This window comes from Corapipo altera, unplaced genomic scaffold, assembly GCF_003945725.1.
Source record: "Corapipo altera isolate COAL_440 unplaced genomic scaffold, ASM394572v1 114, whole genome shotgun sequence".
NCBI lineage: Eukaryota > Metazoa > Chordata > Aves > Passeriformes > Pipridae > Corapipo > Corapipo altera.
Window position 1 is genome coordinate 443,413 of NW_020885009.1, and position 26,957 is coordinate 470,369.

A 26,957-nucleotide genomic window follows, 5' to 3' on the forward strand; every position below is an offset into this window, starting at 1 on the left:
ATATTTTATCTACTGAAAAATCATAATGCATTTTAAAGTATTAAATAAGAGACTGGATCCTACAGCAATTGTATGCACTAAATTGTAAAAACAACTTTCAGTTTAAAAATACCTCTATTCGGGATGTATCAATGCAGAATTCTAAAACACAAAAAACAGATGCTAAACAAAAGAAGCTTAAAAAGTAGCAATTAAATAAGGATGAAAAACAACACCACTTTTTAATGAAATGTGCCAAGTGTATTATCTCAGATGCCAACATTCACTTCATTTCAAATCTGAGATGTATTTTCTTGGACTCATAAATTCAAAGTAGGGTTGGAGCTGTCATATAATGTTTAGATTTTGCCCAGAGCAGCTGTGGATGCCACACCTCTGGAAGCATTCTATGACCAAATATGCTCCCAATGCAGCTGTTACACTGACTGAAAGAAAACATTCACCTTCACTTATCTAAAACAAGAATGCTACTATGTGAGTAGCTATAACTTGTTCTTTATTTAATGCTGAAGTCTTACATCACCTCAATTTTTAAAAGTCACTATCTATTTATAATCAATGGATAAAAAGGTCATTTTGGGGTCCCCACCAAATTTCCTTACCAAACAGAAGCACGTAGGCCAAGCAATTTTATTTCTAGTCTTTCTGCTTCCAGCTCTGCTTGCACTTCACTACAAAAATATCAAAAAGATTATAGTATGTTGGAAGAGAAAGGACATAAAAGAATTTTAAAAGATTTACAGTGGGAGCTTAAAAAAAAAAATCAAAGCTTGTTGCACATATTTACCTCAGTTTCATATCCCTGGTGGACAAAGCAGTTTTGTTGCTTGTTAATTTATATTTTATGCTTATCGTTTTTCCTCTTTATCCATAAAGAAAGCATTTTTCTGATAATTCAAATACAAATGGAATTAAGCGTTAACAGAGAAGCACTGTTGGTGTCTTGTTATGTAGATTAGATCAAGTCCTGAGAGTAGATAAAGCAGATTCCCTCTTCTCCTTACATATGGATTAGCATTTAGAGTTTGCTACAAAGTTTAACCTGAATTTTCCTCAGATGTCATCCTGCGGGGGCTACTGTGTCATTTTATTTGCTGTGTTTCCAAGAATAGTCTCATGGTTTGCATTAGTTTAATCAAAGAAATAATATGTCAGTTAAAAAACCACAAAGCTTCAAATAGATGCATTGTTTTTCTTATAAAACTATCAGTTCTCTTTGAGAGCTGGTTGGAAAAAAAAATCAATTACTCTTTCTCCTTGTGCATGTTGAATTTTTTTCTTGTTTAGTTTCAACAAATTCATTTATATTTCAACCTGGGGGAAGCACCCCTTGAAATTTGTAAAGGACACCAGGTACCCAAAATCTTCAGCAGCCTAGTGAGTGGGATTTGGGAGCACAGAGACTCTCCAGGTCTGCAAATCTGTGCCAGTGCCAAAGTGTCCTGTAATGGGAGATTGCCAAGCTGTCACATGCAGAGACCAGTTTCATTGTTCAGTTTGGGTTCATCTGAATTACTAATATGAGGTCCAGGGATCTCAGATCAGGAAAACTTGGACAAAGACGGGTCAAGATGTGACCATTATTTTCACACCGGGCAATATCGTGGATGAATAAATGTCTAGTTCAGCTTCAGCTTAAATATCTGAATAGCTGAGCCAGACTAAGTCTTGACTTCAGGACCACTAATAGAGAGGGAAGAAAGGCAGAACTACCTGGCCTTCACACACTTAATTTCTTTTCTTAATCAAGAGGGAAGCAGCAAACAAATGGTGACCCAGGAAGATGCACACACTGGAGAACTAGGGCAGGTGCCCAGCCCTTGCTTTAGCCAAACTGCAGTGAAAGCAAAGCCACATGCCGTGTGCTCACTATCCCTCAGCCCATCTGCGTGTGGCTGCAGCAAATATCCCTGCTTCCCACGACAGATGGTCTCCAGGCTTCTCTTACCCCAATTGCAGAAAAGTTACCTGACTTTTTTTTTTCCAGAGGAAATTTTTAAAAAAGGGAACTCTGCTGACCTTATCTGCATCTTGCCTCATTATTTCCCAACCCAAGCACATCTTAGGCTTTAACTTAAACTCCAACCTGTGCTCATGGCACAATTAAGGACATTCTTTAGGATTTTGTAGGTGAATGATGAAAGGGTTTAATGATCTGCCCAGGTGACCCAGGCAGCACAGCACTTTTGTAGAACTGAATTATTTTCTTGACTTTTGAGATTTTGATTCTATTCATTATATAGATAAGAAACGCTTTATTACCATATTCTAGCTAGCCAAAATTTAGGTGAACAAGACAATAAAACTGATGAAAAGAGATAATTTCCTCACTGACTATCAAAGTTTAATTATCTTCAGTAAACAGCTGGAGAAATAAAAACTTTTTAGGCAAGAAGGAAACAGAATGAGAGACATGTTTGTGACTACTGCACAAAAGTAGGGAAACAAAAACCAGAAAGAATATTATTGTTTGAAAATACAGATTTGTAACAAACTCTTCAAGTTTTCACTACTTAAAAGTCGTTTTATAACAGAGATTAAGGTACATTTCAGGATCACCAGAAGTTCTGGATTTATTTATATCACAGTGATTTCTTTCCAAAGTGTAGTTTCTATCTGTTTGGGTACGTCTCTAGTTCAGACACGGGTAATGCAAGCCCTCAAATGAGGCTGCTGGAGAACCAGAAATACTTTAAACAAATTTATTTCTAATTGACTAGATTTCATGTTGATTGTACCTCTGTAAGACCTGATTAAGTGAATTCATTACCATTTATAATTTTATGACAGTACACATCGGAGATTCCAGGCATGGAAATTATCCCAGTCTAATCAAGATACGCAAACTGAATATAAAAGCATTTAAAAAAAAAATCTTGATTGAATCAGGATTTAAAATATTCTTAATAGAAAAAACATCATCACTTGAACTCGAGGCATACTACTATCAGTTTCTGTCATGGAGAAAGCATTTAGTAAGAGTTCTTACTAAAAGTTCTGTAGGTAACAAGCAGCTGCTGATACAGGATTTGACAGTCAGACTTTTGGGAAGGCCACCCATGTGGGACCATGAAAAGCAGTGATGCCCAGGAATACTGCGCTTTAAAGCACTCCTAGTTTTCTATAAAACAGAGGGTTGGGGTGACCTTATAAGATGCACCCCTCAGTTTGCTTAACTTCTTCCTAGTTGCCGCCCAAATCCTTCTGTGTATGTTGGTAAATCGGAACAATTCCCATGCAAAGCTCATTTCCCAACACTGCTGTTGCTGCTGTCAGAGCTGTGTATCCCTGCACCTCATTAGAAGAGAAGAACAGCATCCAGGCAGCTCTGTTTACCCTGGGATGCAGCTGTGCAGGGAAGGAAATAATTAAGCCCATCATATGAACCAAATCCTTCAGGACATACCCATTAATGAGATTTACAAAACCTACACTCCGCTTTGCTGTTTGCAGGAACAAGGAAGGCAGAGACAGAGAGAGAAAAGCCCTTCTTTTCAGCATTAGCATAAAACTAGAAACATATTTTGTTCAATTCAAGCATTAGAAAGAGATTTGCCATTAGGTTTTATGTCTGCCTAATGTTCTGCCACAGATTTTATTTAGTCTGCATCACAGATGTTTGGTTTGGTTTTTTTACATTTGCCATCACTAGCCGCCTCACCTCAAAAGTTTTCCCCAGTCCTTAATAAATCTAAACTGCTCTTCTCCACATGGTTTTTCAGTCACACATGGAGAGGGACTATTTCTGTATATCAGAGTTGAATTTTCTTACATGCTCCTTAAAAGGAGCTTATATAAAAGAGGGAGAGTGAATTCTTACATGGGCAGATAGTGACAGGACAAGGAATGGTTTTAAACTAAAAGAAGAGAAATTAAGGTTAGAAAGATATTGTTTAGTCAGGTGGTGAGGCCCTGGCACAGGTTGCCCAGAGAATCTGTGGCTGCCCCATCCCTGGCAGTGTTCAAGTCCAGGCTGGATGGGGCTTGGAGCAGCCTGGTCTAGATGTCCCTGCCCATGGCAGGGGGTAGGAATTAGATGGTCTCCCAGGTCCCTTCCAACTCAAACCATTCCAGGATTCTATGCACAATATTTTGTATAGTGTAATAAAAGCTGTTAAATATATATTGGGGGGGGGGGGAAAACCCCCCAACAAAACCACCTAACCTAAAGACTCAAAACCATGCAACGAAGACATACAATAATAATATTTTTAAGAAAACCACAGGCCTGGGATGAAAGTACCAGTTCAGTACCCACTCCCAGCATGTAAAGCACAGAGAAGTGTTCACAGCCTGTGACAAACCCCACTGTCACTGCTGGCTCTCACAACGTGCTCAGCCAGGAATGTCTGCAGTGACTGGGACAGCAGTGAATGTCAATGGGGAAGAGTGACATTCAAAAAAATTAAAAAACAAGACTGAAAAGGTAAGCAAAGGCCTTCCACAATCACATCTATATTTTAAACACTGTTTCAGTGTTTATAACTCATCAAAGGTAGTTATGAGTAACTGCTGCTCCTTATGCTTCAGACTTAATTGAAAAGTAGTTCAGCCACACACTGATGAGGCCTTTCTGTTTCCCACACTGAGTATATAATTTAAGAATTCATTACTTGAGATTTTTTTTCCTGTTCTAGAATTATTTTATAAAATTCCTTTCACCACACTTTCTCACTTCTGTATGCAATTCAAATGTGTACATCCCTTATCAGGGAGTGACTGATGGATTATTTTGGTCACACCATAGACTGAAGACCATCCTGACTATTGAAAAGCTCCTCACCACAACTGCAAACTCACTTAAACATTTCAGCCAACAAAAAAAATTATTCCCATCAACTCAACACAATGTCAAATACAATACTTAAAATCCAAATTTGCACACCTGTTTCTGTACCTTTGTCTTTTGACTGGTGTATTTATCTTTGATAGTGACCCTGCCACTGAAGCAAACAGTCAGTTATTAAATGCCCTGATAAACCAGAAACTTTTGTTGTACTGGCCTTTAAGGTACAAATATTTTATTAATATTTTTCCCCTTTTCCCATTTTCTCAGACTATACTGCTATTCCCAGATTATACTACTTCATGTCACTACACACTTAACAGCAATAAATCTCACACATTTTACATTGTTTTTCTATTTTCTCTTTGCTTCCAGTGGTCATCCAAAGGTACTGGTACTGTTAAGACTCACTATCCAATCTTTGATCTGTGCCCATAATGTGCATTAACACAAAACACTGCAGCAGCCAGTGCAAGACAAGGCACCTTCAGCTTCTCTTATCACAGAGAAAATGAGTTTTTTAGTTTGCAGATCATAGAGAAGCATCAAGCTTTACCAAAGGAAACCTAATTTCAAATCAATGTTCTTTTTGTTCTAGTTTTCTGATTTCTGAGTTTAATGTTTCTCTTTATTTTGTAACGACTGAACTGGAAGCCAAGAAAATAATGTGACTTTAAGAAACTGTTTTGCATAAATAGCACTAAATTGTCCCCAGAGTACTACCAAAACTTTTTAAACTGTGTTCTGAAAGAACCTGAGCAAAGCTAAGATTAAAAAAAAAATATAATAAATATAAAGACTAGAAGCCTTTTTGAATAGAAAACACTGAAATTGCAGTAGATAAGGTAAAAACAAAAGACAAAAAGGAATATGATTGTGGCGCCACACAATGTATCTTCATTGACTCACTGGTCCATCAGTTCTCACCTAATTGTACAAGGTATTACAGAACAAAAACCCAGCAATTCTTTATCCAGTTTTAATATCTGTTGCAAATTTGCAGGGACTCCATTAATAAATTGCCCCTAAATAAATTTTAAAAAAGAGTGTTTATCTTGTCTGATACAAGAAATATTATAAATTAGTCTACCTGCTAGTTCATATTCAAAGCACATTCTGGAGGAGAAGGAGGAGGAGGAGGAGGAGGAGGAGGAGGAGGAGGAGGAGAGTTGTTATAAGTTAACAACATGTGCCGGGCACCTTCACTCCAGGCCACAGTTAAGCTGCAAATTCCTCTGCTCTGAGATCATTCTCATGATCCACCCAACACCATAAAACAGGAGGAGGAACATTTTCCTTGTTGGGGATCAAGCAGATTTTTCAGGCATTTTTGGCCATCTCTTCATTGAAACACCCCTTAGAATGCAGCACCACACACGGGTGAAGTTCCTGGGCTGTAGATTTTTCAGGTTTGCCCACTTGACCAGAATAACTTCAACAATTTCGTTACAAAATTAGTTTAGCACACTTGCCTGTCAATACAGGTGACAGCAAGATGATCATCAGAATCTAGTTCACCCTCATCTCAGATTCCTGTAGAAATACAGAAAGATGCAAAGATTTACATGTGGAGAAAGAAATGAAGCAACCTAACGGCCACCCTATTTAAAATCAATAATGCAGGCATGAAGATTTTGATGGGAGAGAGAAAGGAAGTTTATAATATTGGAAATTTTCAACATATTCATCATGCTGTAACAAAAATACTATGGAGAGCCTTGCAAGGGCAGAGCCTGATGTGACTTCACTCACTCCAGAGTGCTTCTGGCAGCATGAAGTCAGTACCAAGACAAAAATAAGCTCTTTGGGTTATCAAGAAAGACATAATTTCAGGCCAGATCTGACAGAAGGTGAAAGATGATGCTCTGCTGTTTCCCACTGACATCTTCCTTGATTTAAGTCTTGGCAGAACACTGAGCATCCCAGAAATGTGTAGCTGGTGAACGACCCAAATTTGAGCAGTAAGATGCTTGTTTTTTCCCCAAGTCCAGCTGACATCCAGAGATTAGAGTCTGCTGTTTCCAGGCCTCCAAAGGGATTCCCCAAATCATCAGACATGCCAGTCCAGCTCCTGGATCAGCAGGCATAGTCTACATCCAAATAACTTCTATCCCTGAAGTGCATGACTTGATTCAAATTTTAATCTCTTCACTGATGGGTAGAAGCTCATGCTGAAAAAATTCCTCCCTGTTATGTATTTCCTCCTTTTACAGATATAAGTGGAAGGGAAAATCCAGAGATTTCCATTGGAAAAGCAAGTTTGACAAACCTTTTTTTACTTTTTGGGGTACTCCGGTGTACAATACTCCACAAAAAAATACAACTAGATCATGTGACATCCTTTACTTCTAAGCCCAGTAAGAGGTCTAAACAGGCACTCTCTTTTAGACACTTTATTTTAAGTAAAGCTAGACTCTGACGTATTTTACTAAAAATAAACATAGCTATTCAAAATGTTTGGAGTAGGAAGAAAATACTTGCAAATCCGTTTCCAGCACCTGCATAATTCTGCACAACTGTCTTACAGAAGCAACAAAAAAAAAAAAGCCATTGAAGGACATTTCCCACACTGAATGACTGTATTTTTTACCAATGTCAGCTGCATTTGACATTAAACTCGGTAGGTTTTGCATTTTTGGAATGGGAGATGTAAATGTGAACTCCACCATCATTAAGGTTACAAGAAAGGGAGGTAAGAAAGTTCATCAGCTGTTTCTCACCAGGCAAAACTCAGAATCCATACAAGGAAAGAAGGCAGCAGATTAAAAGTAAAGCAAAATAAATCAAACTAACAGGTTTCATAATCTTTGGGATGGGAAAAACTGCTTCCACTTCTGAACCATCTCTTTTACAAGCACTAGCTTTCAGTTTCTAAATGGATCCAGACAGAGGAGGAATTACTTGAGACTGGATATATCAATCACAGATGAAACTTCCCAAAATTGCTCTCAAATGCTGACACATCAGCCCAACATACTCCAAAACCAGGCTTTGTTGGCTTTAAGAAAGATTTATACCTTGGTCAGTTTAGGACAGATATTGCTAAGATTTACTAAAGGTATGACCAGAGCAACAGTAAATATTTTTGGATTTTGTTTGTAAACAACCAAATTAACAACAGCAACATAAATGTTAAGCATTCAGCTACTAAAAATTCCCCATAAATAAAAGCTACAGATAGGAATTCATTGCAGGGAATTTTTGCATGTTACTGTGGAAGAGAGGAGAATGCCAGCAGTTTGTTCTGTGTAGAGGCCAAATTCTCCTATTTACAGAAATTACCCATTTTGCATTTTGGATGTTAACTTCTTTTTCACTGTGCTCTCTAGAGCCAATCCTAAGGATAAGAAAATCAACTTGAAAAACCTCTTCTTTGCCAAGACCAGGGAAAATCTCTCTTAATAAGGGTGTTTGTGTATTGGAAATTCGTAGAAAATAAAAAAATTGTGCCAATCCTGGCTTCTTAATGAGGCTGGGTGAGGTTACACAGTGGAGAAAGACACCATCGTTGGAAGAGTGAACAACTGTCCTCCCTTCTGGCAGACAAAAACTCAATCCCCTCCCAGATTCTGTTTTTCCAGCTCCTCGAGCTCAGGATCAGTAGAGCAGAAGCTTCTCTTTATCTCAGACCTTCTGATGCATCCCTAAATAAATGCCTGTGTTATGAAATCCCTGGTTACTTGCACATCCTACTGCAACAGGTTTCTCTTCCAGACGTGGCTTTCATGAATGGTTGGACAAGAGAACACAGCCCTGCACAGGCTCATCCCTGAGGAGACACCAAACCCAACAGGCAACATGTTTTTCCTTTTTGGGAGCTTCAGTGTGGGCCTCTTCTACACCAAATCCCCCATTTTTAACACCTTAGTAGGAATGTAACACCTTCAGAAGTTTCTGTTCCTATAGAAAATTTAGTGGAAGTTGAACAGTAAATTCAAGAGCCATTTTAATGTAGGAGGAGATGGATAAGGAGGAGAGTCACATAAGTCACATTTTTTTAATCAAATTAATCTATAAAACCCCAATCTGTAAAACTATAAAACCCCAAACTGTAAAACTACAAAACCCAAACTGTAAGTCCAAGTGAAAGCAGAGACAAGGGGTGCAGTTGTCTATTTCCACACCATTCAGTGCTGCACAGTGAGGAGATGTGACATTTTTGCAGTGTACACTGTAGCAATAGCAACTTGGTTCAGGGAGCAGCAGAGCTGCAGCCAGGCAGTATTTATAGTCCTCTCTCTCTCTCCTCAGCTCCTTATTCCTGCTCTTTTTCCCCCGGTGAATTAAACAGGACGCTGCCTCCCAAACCCAGCTGCTGCCACTGCTGGAGGAAAGCCCTTGCTGTGCCACTGTGCTGCAGAATGAACATTCCCAAAAGGACACAGGTCAAATCTTTTCCCTCAGATCTGGCAAAGTAAGAAATGTTCCAGTATTTGTACGAATTTGAACAAACAAAATTAAAATGTCGAGATTTTTGCATCCCTTTTTTTCCTGGCAACATGTTTAAGGAGTTTTCTAAACAGCGATTTAACCTTGTTTGTGGGTGTTTCTCTATGCCACGTGCACATCTAGAAAAGTAAAAGTGACTAAATAAAACCAGCAAAGCTCAAGTAAATTCTACTACTGAGTAGACAAGTCATGCCTATACAAACATGCATTTATTCCAACTCCCACAAACATGAGTCAACAAAAACCATATAACCCTACTGGCAAACTCAAGTGAATATTTCTGCATAACTTCTTCACACTACTTCAATGCCAGAGCATTCCCAGTTTGTGTCTCCCAGCTGACCAAGCAGCACAGATGCCTGCACAGCCACAGAGAAATCCCCATCTCTGTACATTCATGAGGATGGCACAGAAAATGGATACGCTGAAACACCAAAAAATGAAGCATTTGGGAGCATCCAATGACAGGATTAGCACGTTTTAATTAATACAACTCTAAACAATAAATGTCATTAATTTAACCTTAACTTTTCTGAACACAAACAACCCTTAATGCTACCACAACACCCTGTTTTCTCTATTTTCATGTACACAAAGATGTCATCAACCATGAAGACACACATATATTAGGACATATGCCTCTGAAATCAAAGGTAATTTATATGTGATGTCTACAAAACATGAATACCAACAGAGTTCACGTGACTAGAGAATAATTTACACAACCTAGTTCAGTAAAAAAACTGCTAAAGCAGGGCAGTTATGATGCATTAAAGTACCAACTGCTGCTTTAACAGTACACTCATATAATTTATAGGCAGCTGAAGGCACTTTGCACTGTAAAGCTCCAGGCAGTCCATTAGTTTAGTAATACTCAAGAGACTTCCAGATGTCTTTAATACTAATAGTCCCCAAACACACACATTGAATTCTGCACTTGTCCCCAAGTTAAACTGAGAGCTGAAATACTGGACCAAGCACATATGGATATGATGGATTCAAATCCTGCCTGGGAGAGATGTAACAAGCAAACCTGATTTAATTCCAGACTAGCAAAGAACAAAGCAAGGAGCTGAAAAATGAATGTAGCAAGAGAAGAGCTATCTGAGATTTTGAGAGACTCCTATCAGCTAATCCTGCCATTATATAAAGCCAGAGCAAAAAAAGTCTGGTCATGAGGTGGAAATGTGAACAGAATCAGGAAAACAGTTCAAGGAGGTGGAAAAATAGTTATTTTATACATCAGGAGACACCACATTTGGACGTATATTTAAAATTCAGAATAGAAAGAACTCCACATGGACCCTTTCAGAATAAATACCAAATCTACAGCTGCTCAAACACTTAGTGGAATGAATTCACATATTTGTGACTCTCTTAATTTTTTGCTATGCTCAACTACTGTCATCTTTTTTTCCTCAGCAGCCTAAACATAATGGCTTAAATGCCTGTATATTGTGTGGTAGCAAAGAATGGTCTTCAAAAATGCCAGATGCTTTGTAGCTTCAGATTATTCACTGCTTATGGCAGCAAATTCATGCCAGCAGCAAAAAAAAAAAAAAAGCCAAGAACAAAACGACAACCAAAAAAACAAACAAAATTTAATTCCTGTTCAAATCCAGACAATATAAATGTGTACTCTTAATTTCACATACATTAAAGACAGAGAATCTCCATAGTCCCATACTTTGCCTCTTTGAAGACAATTAACAGACACAGGAAAAAAGCAGCATCAAGAGTTTGTCCACCAGAATATGCTAAAATGAGACAAATTAGCACTAAAACAGGGATGTTCCACAAAAATGCAAAGCAGAGGTACAGGAGGGATCTCTCAGCCACTGTTTCCCACTCAGGTACAAAATGGCTTCTTCCAATTCCCTAGATTTGGAAGAGGAGGGAAGACAAGGTGCAAAGTTTATGAAGATTATGACCTTTTCCTTCTTGTGACAGCAGGAGTCAGGATTCTACATATTTGCTAGAGCAGTTTGATCAGCCTGAATAAATGTGGAGTATAGCAACCCACGAGTAAACTCATAAGCTTTACTATCTCAAAATAAGCTGAAGGTAACTATCTGATCCAAATTAGGCAGAATTCTGGTCTGTCATACAAGAATATCCCACTTTTAAGCAGCAAACAGATAGTCTAGGGCTTTAAATGTAACAGTTAGAAATCCTTCAAAATGCTGCTGGGTAGTCCTGCTGCGCAAACAGTCTTGCAGAACTCTTAATCCAATACATCACTGTGCTGCTTTATGCCAGAAATTTCCCAAGTACAAGAGCCACAGCAGGAACCCTCATGGTAACAGTTTTCTTGATTTCCCTTCTCCTCTCATAAAGTGGGACAGCCCCAGACTCAGATCATTCCACTCTTGTCTTCTCTAACAGATTACTTAGGGTGGTATAACCTTCATTAAAAAGGTCCCTGTAGGGCAAACACTGAATAGCCAGGATCAGAACGGCTTGCAAAGTATTTAAATAGCAGTTGGACTGAGAATCACCTGAATCGAAGCGTGGTTTAATTTGTATGATGAGGATTCTTGAGGCCCCGGAACATGTCATCAACTAAGGAGAATTCAAATAGGAAGAGACCACATGAGGCAATTTGTACACCTGGCACTTCATTAAGTTCTTCACTACTAAAGCAACTGCAACTCTGGCTAAACATTAAATTCAAGTTCAAGAATAAAATGTTCACAGCCAACAATCATTTTCATTCCCCCAAAAGTATCTAGATGTCTTGCTAATAGTTTATGTGCAACCTATTCAATGTGTGAGTTCAGCATTTCTAAAATTAAACATTTCCACTCCAAAACAGTTTGTGAAGACCCATATTAGAAAAGCCACAATATATAAAGAATTATTTCATTCTAAATACGTCTAACATCAGATCTTCCATTTTGGTTGCCTGATCGTAGTAGGTTTAAAAATGTTCACATATGGAAAGAAAAATACCTCCTTCCTATGCTTATCTAAACATAAAATGGCAATATAATTAAAGTAATAAGTACTGCTGCAAATTATCAGCAATCAGTGATGAAAGAAAAATGTGCCATCCTCAGTTCATGCCTCATAATTATTTCATTTCCCAAATAGTGCAAAAATCCATGACACGTACTAAATAATAAAAGCTTTTCCAAGAGCCAGGAGGTGCTCACCCTGGATGTAATTTTTCATGTAACTCATCAGATCTGTCCAACTCAATGAATTCAACCCTAAATTTTGCTCTGCAAATTTTCTAGTCTTTTGTTCTGTGAGTGGTGGAGAACTTTGTGATTCAAAGGAAGATTTACACCCATTTTCTACCTATCCCATAGCTGGATTTTGAGCCTTAGATCACAAAGGAAAACCTATTGATTGTATTTAGCAAACAAAGGCTTGGGTTTTTAGAATTCAGCACTTTCAAAGGGTTGTAAATGTTACCAGCTGTTGACCAAAGAGAAAAGAATATTTCCAAGAAGTGGATGATTGCACAGTTTCCAGTTACCTAGAAGGAAGAAAGAGTCTGAATCCCCTCCCAGGAGCAGAGTGCCCTGTTTGCTGTGTTAAGCAGCCCAGACAGCTCTGTTTTATTTACATGTCCCATCTCAACAATCACTGCTGTGTTGTTGAAACACTAGTCACTTGTGACAGCAGGAGGGAGATCATTGCCCCCACTTATAAATCACAACTCAGGGCAGCTGCAGCCTCTGTTTCTTTATCATCCTCTTAAACACAGGAATTTCCATGAAAGATGAGAATCTATAAACTTTTCTAGCTGAGCTACACTAAGTGAAGAGAGATGAAAGATGGAATAATGAAAGGGAGAGAAACCAGGCTGACCTGTGCAGGGAGAACCTGCCCACAACTGAATTATTCCACTGCCAGGTCCTGCCTGCAGCTCCACTGGAGCGAACACACAGGTCAATCCATTCCCAATCTGTACCACATTTAGGTTGGTCTAAGTGGACAGGATTGTTAGTATGTGGGGGGTTGGGTTAAAAATTCTCTTAATAAAAACATTTGCCATTATCAAAGGGAATAAATCAGTTTATATCACACTAGCAGTATTTAAAGGACATAGAAATGTACGATAAAGTGTAATATATGTCAAATACCAACCTGTCGTGGAAGATTAAACTGTTCTTAGTAAAAATACCATGACAATCATCTCAATAATAAAGAAAACATAGGTGCTAATTTAAAATTTCATTAAGGTTTAGCAAGTAAGTCACCATGAACACAACAAGCCACAAAGGTTAAGAGCTGTAGACGTGATCTCAAGAAACTCATCAGGCTTAATTAATCTGATGGTGCACAGCAGTCTCTTCATGGAGAAAATTACAAGGAAAATAAGCAACAGAAAGTGAAAAACACAAAAAATTTGGTGTGTTGCCTCTCAAAATACGGGTTGTTCGGCTTCTCCCACATCACCAGGGGTACATTTTCTTTATTCCATTGAGATAGTACAGGGAAGGATGCCCTTTAAAGGTGTAGGGTGTGAGGCTTTCCTTGTAGCAGATTTCAGGAAGACTCCAATAAGATTTGGGACATAGATTCCTAATCCAGCCCCGGATTTACTTGTGGTGAGCTGGAAGGGAACTAGTGAGGAAATAAAACCACAAGGAAACATAAGCCTCATAACACGAGCACAGTTTACAGAAACTTAAAGTAGACACAGCAAGTACCAAAACATTCCCATGAATTTTTGAGCTAAATGGGATTATCTCCATATACATTGGACAATATTTAATAAGATTAGGCTCATATTACAACCAATTTATGTGCTTTAACGCAGCAGATATGTAGAGTGGGAGCAGATTTGAGGCATCTGTACTGACATTGCACAGTCTTTTAAATGAATAGTTCAGAGAGGATTCTCTTCTTTCCCTTATAGCAACAACCAAGGTTCAATGAAACTGGAAGCACAACAAATGGAAAAATATAAAAGCTTCCACAACTTAAAAATTCATAAGCCTTTTCTGCACATTTAAGCACATGCAAGCAATGCATTAAGATCACAATCTGAGTTTAAAAAAATCAGGTATACATTTTGAGTCACGTTAACTACCCACCACCCCCAGGGAAGTCACTGCTCCCAGGCAAACACATCTCTGATAAAGGGATGGGAGAAAAGAGAATAAAATTGACAGATGTACACAAATCCTACTGGAGTTCTCAAGCCAGGCAAATAAAACCCCACGCCAATCAACCAAATTATGCAACGCTTATTTACCTTTGCTGAACATACACAGAAATTTTCATTACAGAAGAATTACAGCAGGAAAAGAAGCCCCTAAGAAGGCAGCTCCTGACATTTTATGGAAAGGACACTTGACTTGAGCTGTCTCCAGCTGAGCATCCATGAGCCATAGCAGTGTCATGTTGACTGCCCCTCACAAAACACATCATCTCTGAGAGTGTCACCTGTGTTTGCATGACATGTCCAGTCCTAAGACATGAGATCTGGACTAGTGTGCCAGTGATGCAGTGGTTTTACTCTCTGCAATAAGGCTGTTTGTTGTACTGGCTCTGGGTTCTGTCAGGCCGCTTTGTCCCCATCCATCTCCCCGCTGTGTAGTTCTACCTCCAAGTGGATTGCAATCGTTTTCTCAAAAAAAGCCTAGTTTGGCTTTTTCCTAGTTATATGTATACCACGCATAATGACTTGGCCCATTTATTATCCAAATATTGAATTTAAGGTTGATGACTTGGGTTCTGTGGAGAACTGAAAAGCACTCTCCCTTCCCTGAATCACCATAAAGGTATTTAGCACATTAGTGGAACTTCATTTATTAATATCAACAAAGCATCTGAGCCAAGGATGTAAATTCCATGCTCACATAACATATTGCAGGAAACAGTTACACCAGGCATCAATTTATTTGTTTGGATTTTCCAGTAAAGATCTATTGAATAGAATATCAACTATTCTTTCCACAGGGGATTTATTCAGCACTTATCCTTACTCACAGCGTCAATGTAATTTAAGGTCTTCAATTTTTTCAAACTTGGCTCTGTGTAGAATATACAAAGTGTAAATACAATTAAAGAAAGCATATACATTTTTCTCCAGCTTTCAAATATGGGTCACTCTGCCCTTTGTCCTGAGTTTTTTCTAGTCACAGTTTGTTCCCTTCCCTGGTTTTTTTCTCAGCCAATAAACACGTTAGTCAGTCTTGTCCTAAACATATGACCTAGTTTTGTTATCCACAAAGCAGTTTGCTTAGCATCATAAACACTATGAAATAATACAATACTAAGAAAATTTATCCCCCAAAATTAAGGTATTGAAAAAGCCATACACACTTATAAAAAGACACTCAGCTGCTAAGATCACTAGACCAGCCCTACAAATATGTAGATTGCTGTGTGGAGAACTGGCATTCCATGCTGAAAAAATAAATGTTAATATGCCCCAAAGACTGTTAAGTGAATTAAAATATTCATACAGTTGTAGCTTCTGTTTGAGTGACTGTTACCTTGAAAAACAGTATTTTTATTCATATGCAGCCTCAGTCAGAAACACTTCCCTTCCTCGTCCTGAAAAGACAAGGTGTGTGTCTGTCAGGAATTAAGCAAAGCTAATGCTACACAATGTCACCCTGACCCGAGATACAATTCCAAGGTGCACCACGGGGAGGTTGGGGGGCGAGGAGGGGAAAGGAAAACAAAAAGGAAAAAAAAAAGTAGTGGAACTGCAAAGAATACATTGGTGAGTGTGAAATATAAACCACTCATTTGCTGAAAGATGTATCTGGCTTCCACTAAGCAATTCTTTAACCTCCAGGTGACAGCGTGCGCTTTTCTGGTTATATGAAATAAATAAATAAAAGCAGGAAGGTACAAAATAGCTGTAAAAGCCACTATTGGCATTAATGCACAGAGTACTATAACCATTCTGAGCTTGGGGATTCCCAAAAGCTACCTCCTCCAGGGAAAGAACCACGAGTTGTCTGCAGAGCTGCATCAAATACCAAAACTTACATCACTCTCTGAGTGTTTCCAGCTTAACTTTCAACAGGGCCTAGGAGAAATCCAAAGGGAGGAAAGAAGCTGGCAGCAGGGAGTAGCAGGAGAAAGTGATGATTGGGTAAGAAAACAGAAGATAGAATATAAAGTTGATTAATATGAAGTGACAGGGGCAAAACCAATCCTAAACACACAGCAATTGAAATTGAGCTAATTAATGCCATTCAAGAAAGACAGTATTTTGCAAATGTCAGTTTTACACAAGAATATTAGGAAAGAAATAAAGAACAAAATCAAAGATATTAAATTATGTCACAAATATGTGAAATGCAGGTCCTGGCCCTACTTTTACCCTGTCTTGAAAGGGTCCAGTTTGGTCATACCTGGCAGTGCAAGTCTTGTCTGTGTGTCTCCATCTCCCACCTCCACCCTCCTCGACAGCTGTGTGGTGTGAGGGGATGTCACACAGCATCTCAGCTCCAACAAGTCATATGATTATACTTTCTTATTGCTGTTATGAACACTGTAACATCACAAATCCCAGAAAAACTGGAAGACCCTTCAGAGGACAGATCAGATGAGTATCTTCTGTGCCTCATTAATATTGACAATAGCAAGTAAACCAAACTATGTATCATCACTAAGGGCAAACAGAATCAGTTGGTAATAACCTGTTAGCAACTTAATTAGCAAATTGGATATTTCTGCTCATTATCTATCATTCAATTTGCAAACAATATTTTGAATAGATTAAAACACAACATTATCAGTCCAAGTCCCAGGTGAAATGCAATGTTTTCTATTAAGGGGTGCACTAAGGTTTACTTTTGGAGTTGCTAGAAGCTCTGAAAACCTGCTAACCATCCAGGCATGGCTTCATAGAGGGCAAAAAAAAATCAATTTCTCTTCTCTCCAAATAAAACTCAATTCCTTAGTGCCTTCCAACAACCATCATGCTGGCAGTGCTTTGTTGCCAGCTTTGATTAGGTTTTCTTACCACCCTGAGCAACGAACTGCAAGGCTGAGGTCGACACACTCCCCAGTTCAACAGTATAAAGGTGTAGTGGTCCTACTCAGAGAGCACTAGTGGAAATCTTTTTGCATTGTTCCAAGAAGACTCTAACCCTCTTCATAAGTTTCATCTTGGTAGTCACACTCAACAAAGCCCATACAGTACAAAAATGTACTTTATCTGTTTTAAACCAATTTACCAATTTCAACTAAAAAATTCAATTTTTAGCTCTCGCGTTGGAGAACTCAATGAACAACAGTTCCCAGCTTAATCCACCACCTTCATGGTTTTGAAAACCTCCATTCTTTTGCACTCAGCCTTCTCCTCTCCAAACTGAAGTCATGGCTCCTTTATTCTCCCTTTGTATCTCATCCAACTCCACTACATCCTTCATGAGATGCAGAGATATACACTTAATTCTTAACGAATTAAGTCACACTAATTTTTTACACAGGAGAAAAACTATGCCCTCGGTTCTCTTCCCAGGACATACTTGTTCATGCCTAACACAGTGTAGATCTCTGAAATTTTTTTAAAGCATTCTTTGAAATTAAACCTGTATATCCCGAAACGGCAGATATTGATATGCAATCCATGCCCCCCAGGGCAGAGCTGACACACAGGCACCTAAAACCCTGCAAAAACAAATCATGTACCAATCTGAGTTCACCAAGGAACTGTTCTGCACGCAGGCTACACGACTGAGCTTTAAACAAACCCCCTGAAACTCCAACACCCAGAGGCCATAATGGGGCACATTATGAAAGTCTTTCCTCAAGCACCACATACTCATCCAATATAGACTTTCAAAAAAACAGAACGACTTTCACTCACATTGACTGGTCTTTATAAACTGCTTTAAACAATGTTACTGACAACCCTGTGTGGCCTTTTGCTGCAGAGGGACCACACAGTGGTATCAGAATGTTGTCATTCCATGGTTCTGATGTGACTTCCAAAGTTTTGTCTGTACTTCTCTCAAACCTCAAATAAATTATTTTCCTTGTCATCTCAAACCTATATAACCTGACACCCTATTACAACACTCATCACCTCTTTGCAACACTACACTTACAACACACTTGAATTGTTGATTATTAAGGGACAGGATTGTGACAATTCCTTCAACCAGTGTCCTAGAGCTCACACCGCCTTTTCTCCTTGCACAGTTTAAGTCAGAATAAGCCCAAAAAGACTGAAGGATGATAAATGTTTGACTTGCAGCTTCATTTCTCTTTGAGTCCTTCTGCCAGGGAACCAATCATATTCTTTCCACCCACACCCAGCCCCGAGTGACAACTGCCCTGTCCTTCCCCTTGCCAGCCTTGCCTGGCCTGAAGGATTTTACAACCTCTGCTTTTCATTGCCTGTTTAATTTGTGCTGAGAAAGGGAGAAAACTTTCACCAAAGGCTCTGTTCGGTTACACTTCCCTTATCCTATGGCCACCAGTGACATTTACAACAGCAATCTCTGGAATGCAAACCAAGAAACAGGAAATGAAACACAGAGCAGGTAAAGTCAGAGGTTTTTTTGCTTTTTTCCTTTGCAGCTCCTTTTCAGGAGTATGCCAGCAGAACTGAAATAACATTTACTTCGGTGGAACTAAAAAAAAAGTCAGCAAGCAGAAACTCTTCTGCATCCGGCTCTCATACGGAGTTTAAATGTACGACACAAAAACCTTGTACCTTACTAATGCCTGATTTTGGGATCGTTTGAAACAGATTTCTTTCCAACCTTTTCACAACTGTCCTTAGGCCACCACACTCTTTTCTTTACAGAAACCTAAGCACCACCTTAATGATGATGTTTAGGAGACCTCACTGAACAGTCCTTGGGTCAAAACGTTCTTTCACAATGGAAGAGAAACACATAGCAAGGTAATTTCAAGAGTTCCAGTGAGTTTTATATATTGCCAGAAGTGACAATACCACCGATCCCACCATCTGGGAATGTTCCCAGCCAGGGAACACCGACATCCTGTTGGCATTAACTGACTAAACAACTGATCAGTGCACCTTGGATATTTCTTAACTGGCTTAGTGACTCTTCTGAAAGTGTAATAATCCAGTGAGGTTGCCAGGAATTTGTTACACTCTGTTCTTTTTAAGAAAGCCTGAATTAAAGGTGTGACCACATTATCAGACGGCCCATTAATTAAATTATCCACATCCAGAAATCAGAGCAGGAATTTACACCCTCCCTGGACAGAACTACATGTTCTTTTAGCAAAATGCTTTACATTAATAAACAAGTGATTTTTGGTTGTCCTCAAACACAAGTAAAGTAATGTAGAAATTTTGGAGGCAATTATTAACTGATCGTCATCAGTAGAAAAAAATAGGGTTAACATTCAGAGAAGAAATTTCTTCAGGAAAATATAAATTCAATTACACTTTCTCAGCTTCATAAACAATTTACTTGAAAGTTTTTAACTGACCACTTCAGTCAGACTAAATATCAGGCAGATTAGGATCCAAAAAGACATCAAGGTGTTTAGTTCACTCTCTGTCCCTAAGCAAGATAAAATACACTTAGGTATAAGCCAACAGGTATGTCTTACTTGTATGAACCACAAATGTAAAAATAGTTGGGTTTTCCTTCAGCCAGTATTTCTGGTTACCTAATAAACTCACTTCAGTGGTTACATGACTGTTTTTCTAAATGCATGATAGTATTCAAATATCTCATGGGAGTTTATTAATTCATTTATACGGAACACTGCCAGGGTTTGAACCAGCAAAACGATGCCTATATTTTATTACAGCAGGATTGTATATACTGATTACTTTCTCCAGCTCTGGTTTGGTTTGGGTTTTTTACATTCCATTTTTAGTTTACATTTAAGACAGGTTTCAAGGCAAACCCTCTGTTCCCTACAGAACCTGTTTAACACCTACAGGTGTTCTGAAGCACAAGCATTTTTTATAGATTTGCAACTATCAATGCAGTATTTGTCTATAGTTTGTGAGAAACTGATAAAATTAATCTGTGTGAACTGAGCACACTGAAACATAAGATGTTTAGGAAATCAGGAACTTGCATCAGCTACAAGTACCCAAGGGCACCCAGGTTTTCCCACTGATGTGACTCCAAGACACAGTGGAAAAAGGTCTAAAGAAGGATTTAAATTAATATTTGTTCATTTTCATATTTCCCTTCATTTCCTTGTTGGTTTGAATCTGTGGATCTGATTCCACCACTGCAGAATGTCTGTATTACTCAAGCAAAGATGTAATATGGAGGTCTGAAGTCCTTATCTCAATCAACTGGCATATAAATTAAGGTCTAGAAAACAAGTAATCTTGTTCACTTTTTGGGTCACCAGTTGAATTATTATCTGGTGCTTCTCATTCTACAAACTTTTGAAAATATTACAATCTGTAGTTACTTACTGAGAGATTAAAATAGAATAGACTGCTTACAAAAAAATAAAAGAAAAGGGGAAAAAAAATCCAAGTTCAAAAGTGAAAAGCTAAAACTACCATCTGGTTCAAGCAGGATTTTTATTTTAAAAAAGAGTGAGAGACATGAAAAAGTAATTTTCAAAGTAAGAGTTGACTGGAGAGAAGCTGAAATACTGAACAGTAATTTTATAAACAGTTCAGCTGTAGCCAAATGCCAAGAGGGAAACAAATAAAACCAACAGTTGCAACAACATGGTAGAGTAAGGCTTGGGGTAATGATTACACTGATATGCAGTATAAATTACCAAAATCCATTAATTAGACTACACTACACAGGACCATTTCACACTTCCAGATGACCAGCAAGGAAATGTTGATATCTGAGGATCTCAGCAGGACATTATTTCCAGTTTAGGTTTAAAATTATAGACTCTTAGGTATCAATAAATATCAGTACAATGAATATATTACTACACATGTCATTTTGTACTGCACAACATTCTGTCACTCTGAATAAAAAACATAAGCATGACTAAACAGTACCAAAAAAAAGTCCATACGCATTTTCTACCAAGAGCTAAACTCCTGCATTCAGAGTAACTGGCACTGTATTTTTGTCCCATCTAGTTTGGCAAGTAAGGGAGCTTTGCAAAAAGGGAAGCAATAAGTAGTTTGATGAGTTTAATTTCATGAAATTTTATACCTTCTTAGTCAATCTGAAGTCTCATGTGAGGAAGGTTTCAAAGTAATCCGCAAAGTTTTAGTCCAGTTTTGTTGACAAAAGTCATATCAAACAGGTGGATTACCACAGAAGAGAAAATTTCAACAAAATCTTTAAGTTTTCAGTTGAGTTTTAAAAAAGGCTCCTTTTTCTCTTTTCTGCTTTGAAGCATAAGAAAAATGCTAAAATGTCTAAAAATTTCACATGGCTTTATTCTGCACACTCATTTTACTTGACTGACAAGTGGCATTCATAGTGACACAAAAACATTACTTTTCAAACCCAACTGTAAAAGTGGAAAAACCACAGTAAAAAGCACGGTTTGTCAAAAGTTGTTCCATGATAACATTTCCAAATATTTATTTAGGGTCATCTTCACTGCTAAAAAGTAAAAAGCTAAAAAGTATGCCAATGGTAAGGTGATGCACACTTTTCTGGTTCAGGCAGCAGGAGCCTATTAAAAAAAAAAAAAGCAGCGTGTTTTTTCTTCTATAACACTTTTTCAGCACATGAAAAAAGGTGGGTTCAGTTTAGTTTTGCAGGTCATGCTTGTGGTATTTGCCACAGATAACAGCCCAGATAACACAGATTGCCACAGATAACACCTGGGTTCCAGGGTGGGGAGCTGGCAGACATGAGAGGACAAACCATAAAGATGGAATGCAATGAGTGTCAGCAGCAGTGGGAGGCTTAGGGAGCCTCAAAACTAAGGTCAGACTGCAGGAGGAGAGGGACAGCTGCCTCTGTCACCAGCTCTTGTCCCTCACATGGTGTAACCACACGGAGGACAACACTGGGGTACCTCCAACTTACAGCCAAGGGAAAGAAAATAGAGGAAAAACAGGGTCCACGGGTGCAAGACAACTTCTGTGGCGTGAAAGGCTAGGAGGGATGTTCAGTGCTGATCCTGAGATTGCTTTTCCCTCCTGTGAGAAGCCTCTCTGCCCCCTGGATGACCTTACCTTGTGCCCACAAGGGGAGAGGTCTGTACAGTGGCCAGTGCCCACAGGGGCAAGTCTGCAGACCCCTCCTCTGTCCTGGTGGTCTTGGACTTTCCAATGGGGAGAGAGTGGATCCAGGTGGATGTAACAGGGCTGAAAGCAAAAATCAGGAAAAGCGTTACATTTCTGAGGGCTCTTGGCTTCCCCAGCAGGTTTCACCCTTGCCAAGGTGACTGAGCCACCTGGAAAGAAGGCCCTCCAGAAGGACCATTCTCTGTCCACCACTTAAACCACTGAAGTCACGTAAAACAAAACCAACCCTAAATTAAATGTATTTTAAAGCAGTAAAGCCCTGCAAGACATTCAGTGCAGGCCACGGTTTTGTCCTGGTTCCTGGTTCTGCTTCACTGTTATAACAAGGAGTGAAAAAACCCAAACTGTCTCTTTGCTTGAGTTCTCACTCAGATCCCTCCCCTGAAGAACCCACAGCTGACACATCTTGCTGGTCCTAACAGGAATTACATGCTTATAACCTGCTATTCTACAAAAAAAAAATTCCATTCCATTTCAAATTTTTCATTTTTTTCAGATATAATCTGAACAGGATAGGAGAGGGGCAATGAGCTCAATTAAGGTCTTTGGATACACAGCAACTTCTGTTGCTCCCACAGAAATTCCAGCTTCTGGGAGTTAATACAATATATTCTCACTGAAAAAAAAACACAACCCCCCCCACACACAATTCAAGGTAAAAAAATTAATTGGGCAACAGACACATTTCTTTTTATTACTCCTAAGAAGAGACAGCAGGTAACAAAGGATGTGTGAGTGGCAGTAGTAGAAACCGGTATCATCTTGTTCATGTTTTTCAGGCTATAATATGCTTCAGAAAATCCTATCTTAATATTTCCTGGAGAAGACAGACATTGCACAGTCCACTGCATTGATGGCAGCATCATTCTGCAGTCTTATTAAAGTAATGTCCAATAACAAAGCTAATAACAATATACTACACCAAAGTCATGTCCTATAAGAATATTGTCTAATTGGGTAGATAACATTGAAGAGAGACATAATGTTTCATCCAGCCAGAATCATATATAATGTACATAAAGATCTATTGTCAGAAATAATGGCTACAAGTATGTGCACTAAAATAATTGGCCAAATTACTGAGCTTCCTACAGCCATGGCATGCTGGAAGGGGAATTTTAGTGGAAAGCAGCTGGTCTAAAAGGCCCAGTGGAAGATTTCCACAGGTCAGTTACCTGCCAGTTTAAAATTTCCTCTTCCTTCTGATATGGAATCTGTAAAGACAGCTGGGAGTAACCCAGATGCTGGCAAGGGGCACAAGTTTTATTACACTCCATTTTTCATCAAATGGAAAAGTGTTAGTATACAACAATTTTAATCAAAATGTCACTTAACCAAAACACAGCATGGTTTCCAGTGACACACCCTGTTCACATCACTCTCTTTCAGTGGAAAAGCTGCTTTCAAAATACACCTACAAAGAACATCAGCAAAATTCACTACCAACCTACTGCACATCACAGTTTCTGTGATCAGCCCTCATTTACCAGAGGTTCATGGGATCTGAGCACAGGTTTTTCTCATTCCAAAACCACCTTTTTGTACCCAGAAAAGTCTGATCTCAAATTCTTTAATTATATGCCGTGTTTAATTGAAGCCTGCTTTTTGGTTAAAAATTAGATTGGAGTTGCTGTATAACACATCAAGTGACACCTCAAGCTACTAAGACAATTGGTCCAGATTTCCTACTAAAAAATTCTGAGACAAGACCTTCAAAATGTTTCTCAGGAAGGGGAGAATCTTTCACACTTAAGTCAACATCATAGAACTTCAGCTGGAAAATTGACTGACTGCAACTTTTACAGCTTAATGAAAAAACTGAACTCCTGAGATAAAACAATGAGAAAGGATGATCTGCAGAAATCACAAACTATTCAAGATACAAAGTCTCTCCTTACATCCACAGGTGAAATTCACTGGAATGGCTGGATGATTAAAATATATATACTGAAATGACAGCATAACTTAAGGGAGGAGTATCTTGATAATCATTTAGATTAAAGACTATTTAACATATTCTCTGTTACACTCTGGTGATTAAATTTAAAGCTTAAACTACTGTTTTCATAGCTTCAGAAGCTCAGTGTTGAACATAAAAAGACCATTTAACCAACTGGTTTCTGTGTTGAATATAAAAATACTGTTTAACTGTTTTCCTGAGGTTCACTTCCAAAACTCCCTCAGACAAATATCCTCTGTTTGTAATTGAAAGGATGCTAGTCCCAGAACTGTATTTCCATAACAACTGCACCCTCATTACAATTCTCACATTTTGTCAAGAACTCGCTCTGTTGATATTTTGTCAGTAAATTTTAATTAAACAAAAGCACTCACGCACTATGAATGTGAAATTGCAATGATGAGCTGGTGTACAAAGTGAAGTATCAGGGTGTTACCAAAACCTAAAGCAGGGATATTTACAGTCTAAACAGAGGAATGAAATGGTTTAAGCCAATTATACATGACCACCTCTTCTACATGAAAGTGCAATAATAATTTCAGAGGGATGATGCCATAGGTCCCGAACATCACAGTTACAGATTCACTAATAAACAAAACAGGTCAGAGATTGTTTATGTGGTTTAATTGCCTGCACTCTCACTGGAATGGTTTTTTGCCTGTTCATTCCAGACAGTGAACGAATGGGCACAACTCAGAGACCCCCAGTTCCATCCCTCACAGCCAATCTGGTCACTGCCACTCCTTTTTGGAAGGAGCCAGTCTAGTCACTGCCACCCTGTTTTGGAAGGGAATGATCTCAGGCACATGGAGGGAGCTGTGCTGTGCCATTTGGCCTTGGGGAAGGACAATGGCCACTGGCCTCTTTTATTTAATTATGAAGGCCCCAGTGCCTCTAAGAAGGTTGCTGGCACATCACTTCTTGCATAGTTGAGCATCCCCTCACTAAACATCCTATTGCTCAACCATGCACAGCTGTCAAGATCCTCATAGGATGCTCCCAGTGCACATTCCCACATGCTACAAGAAGAGAACACATGCTCAAGAGTGAACATGCTGTGCTTCTTTCTATCAGAGACACAGCTGATTTCTAAAGACTTAGATGGTTGCTTAAAAAATGGTTTGTGTTTTTCTAAGTGAGAGATCAAACACCTTTTAATACAGAAATTCATTAGAAACAATGCTGAGCGTGAAATACAGCTGCCATTTCTCAGACATCACACAGCTAAATGTGTTCCAGCATAGAAAGCAAGATGGTTTTTCAAAAATAGTTGGAACTTAAATCTGATCCAGAGTTTGCCTTACATTTTATCTCACCGTTTAGAAGTATATCTTTTATTTGCATCAAGAGAACTGTTGCACACTGTTTTCCCCTCCTTCTTGAAAGAAAAGACACTTTAAAATTGCTACACTGAATTATCAATAGCAGTGGCCCTTTCTGTTTGCTACCCAGGAAATGTAGAATGTGCATTTCTAACCACAGTATAACACACTCCAGCAGCACAGGGCATTTCCAGCACTGCTGATAATCCTGTCTTCAAAGACTGTGAGAGCTTTCAGAGAGGGAGAGCCTTTATAGGCTCTGGCATCTGATCCAGAGTAACCCTGAGCTGGCTTACAGACTCACTGACTTGAAGGCAGCCTATTAAAACAAGCCCAGAGTCCTGGGCAAGTGAAGCATATCAAAGGCTCACTTCAGACCTCGGGTTTTTAACAGGAATTAAATCTCATCTGCTTATTCTTAAAGCATAGAGCGACTCTGTCAAACCCACACACTCAGCATCCCTGAGATGTCAGTGGCAATCACCTCCACATGTGAAAACCCAGGAATTCTTATTCTCAGCAACCCTGTCACGAGCAAAGTCACTCCTGTAAACTGCTGGCAAAGCGCCCGTGTCGTATCCTTGTCTGCTGATTGCTCCACACAGGCTCCCAGCCTGATCTTTCAGCTCTACACAAAGCTCTGTGCCAAAGAAACTGAAATTCAGGGGCAGCTTCACTGCCAGCCCTGCCCCAATGACATTATTTTCTCCTGGTTTCCCTGTATTCCTTGAAATCTCCAAGTTCTCGTTCACAAGTATTTTCCCATAAATTCCTGGTATGTTAGATGCTGTGTTCAGAAATTGTCACAATGAGTTCAGTGAAAAATGAGTGTACAATGAGTTTATGCCATGCTAACTTTACTCATTGTTAAATTTTAAAAAAAGCAATGAAACTTTCTGTTGAAGTGTGAAGACTGAAGAAAGAAACTGGTAAGAAAAATCACCACCACCCTATTTTTAAATTTATGTTCTTCCCTGGACGAACTGAAAAAAAGAAGGTAAACAGCAGTGCTGAAAGCAGTTCATATTTTCAGAGTTCTTGGTTCACGAATTCCAGGTGCTAATTCTCAGGCAGGCAGGAAAATTCAATTCCAAAAAACATTGATTTTAGCATGACAGTGTTTTTTGGAAGTTAATGACATGCAAATCACTATGCATGTATTTACATTTTTGATTAGGACAAGATAGAGAACTTAGAAAATAGAGCAAATATCCTCCTGCAGGTTCCAGCAAAGATGCTTTGGATATGCAAGAGACATGAACAGCTAACATGGAAGAAATAAGCAAAGGTCAAAAAAAAAAGGGGATTAAAGGCTGAAGA

At 38.8% G+C, this 26,957-nt stretch overlaps 1 protein-coding gene across 1 annotated transcript in view; it reads right to left on the bottom strand.

The window, feature by feature from the left end:
• Window positions 1–22,325, bottom strand: part of SHANK2 (SH3 and multiple ankyrin repeat domains 2) — a 324,085-nt gene extending 301,760 nt beyond the window's left edge. The window contains exons 1-2 of the mRNA XM_027667371.1: window positions 22,284–22,325; window positions 6,259–6,319 (exon numbers count right to left, since the gene is read on the bottom strand). The gene's annotated coding sequence lies outside the window, so the exon portion shown is untranslated. The remainder of the gene's footprint in view (window positions 1–6,258; window positions 6,320–22,283) is intronic.
• Between the last annotated feature and the right edge of the window lie 4,632 nt (window positions 22,326–26,957).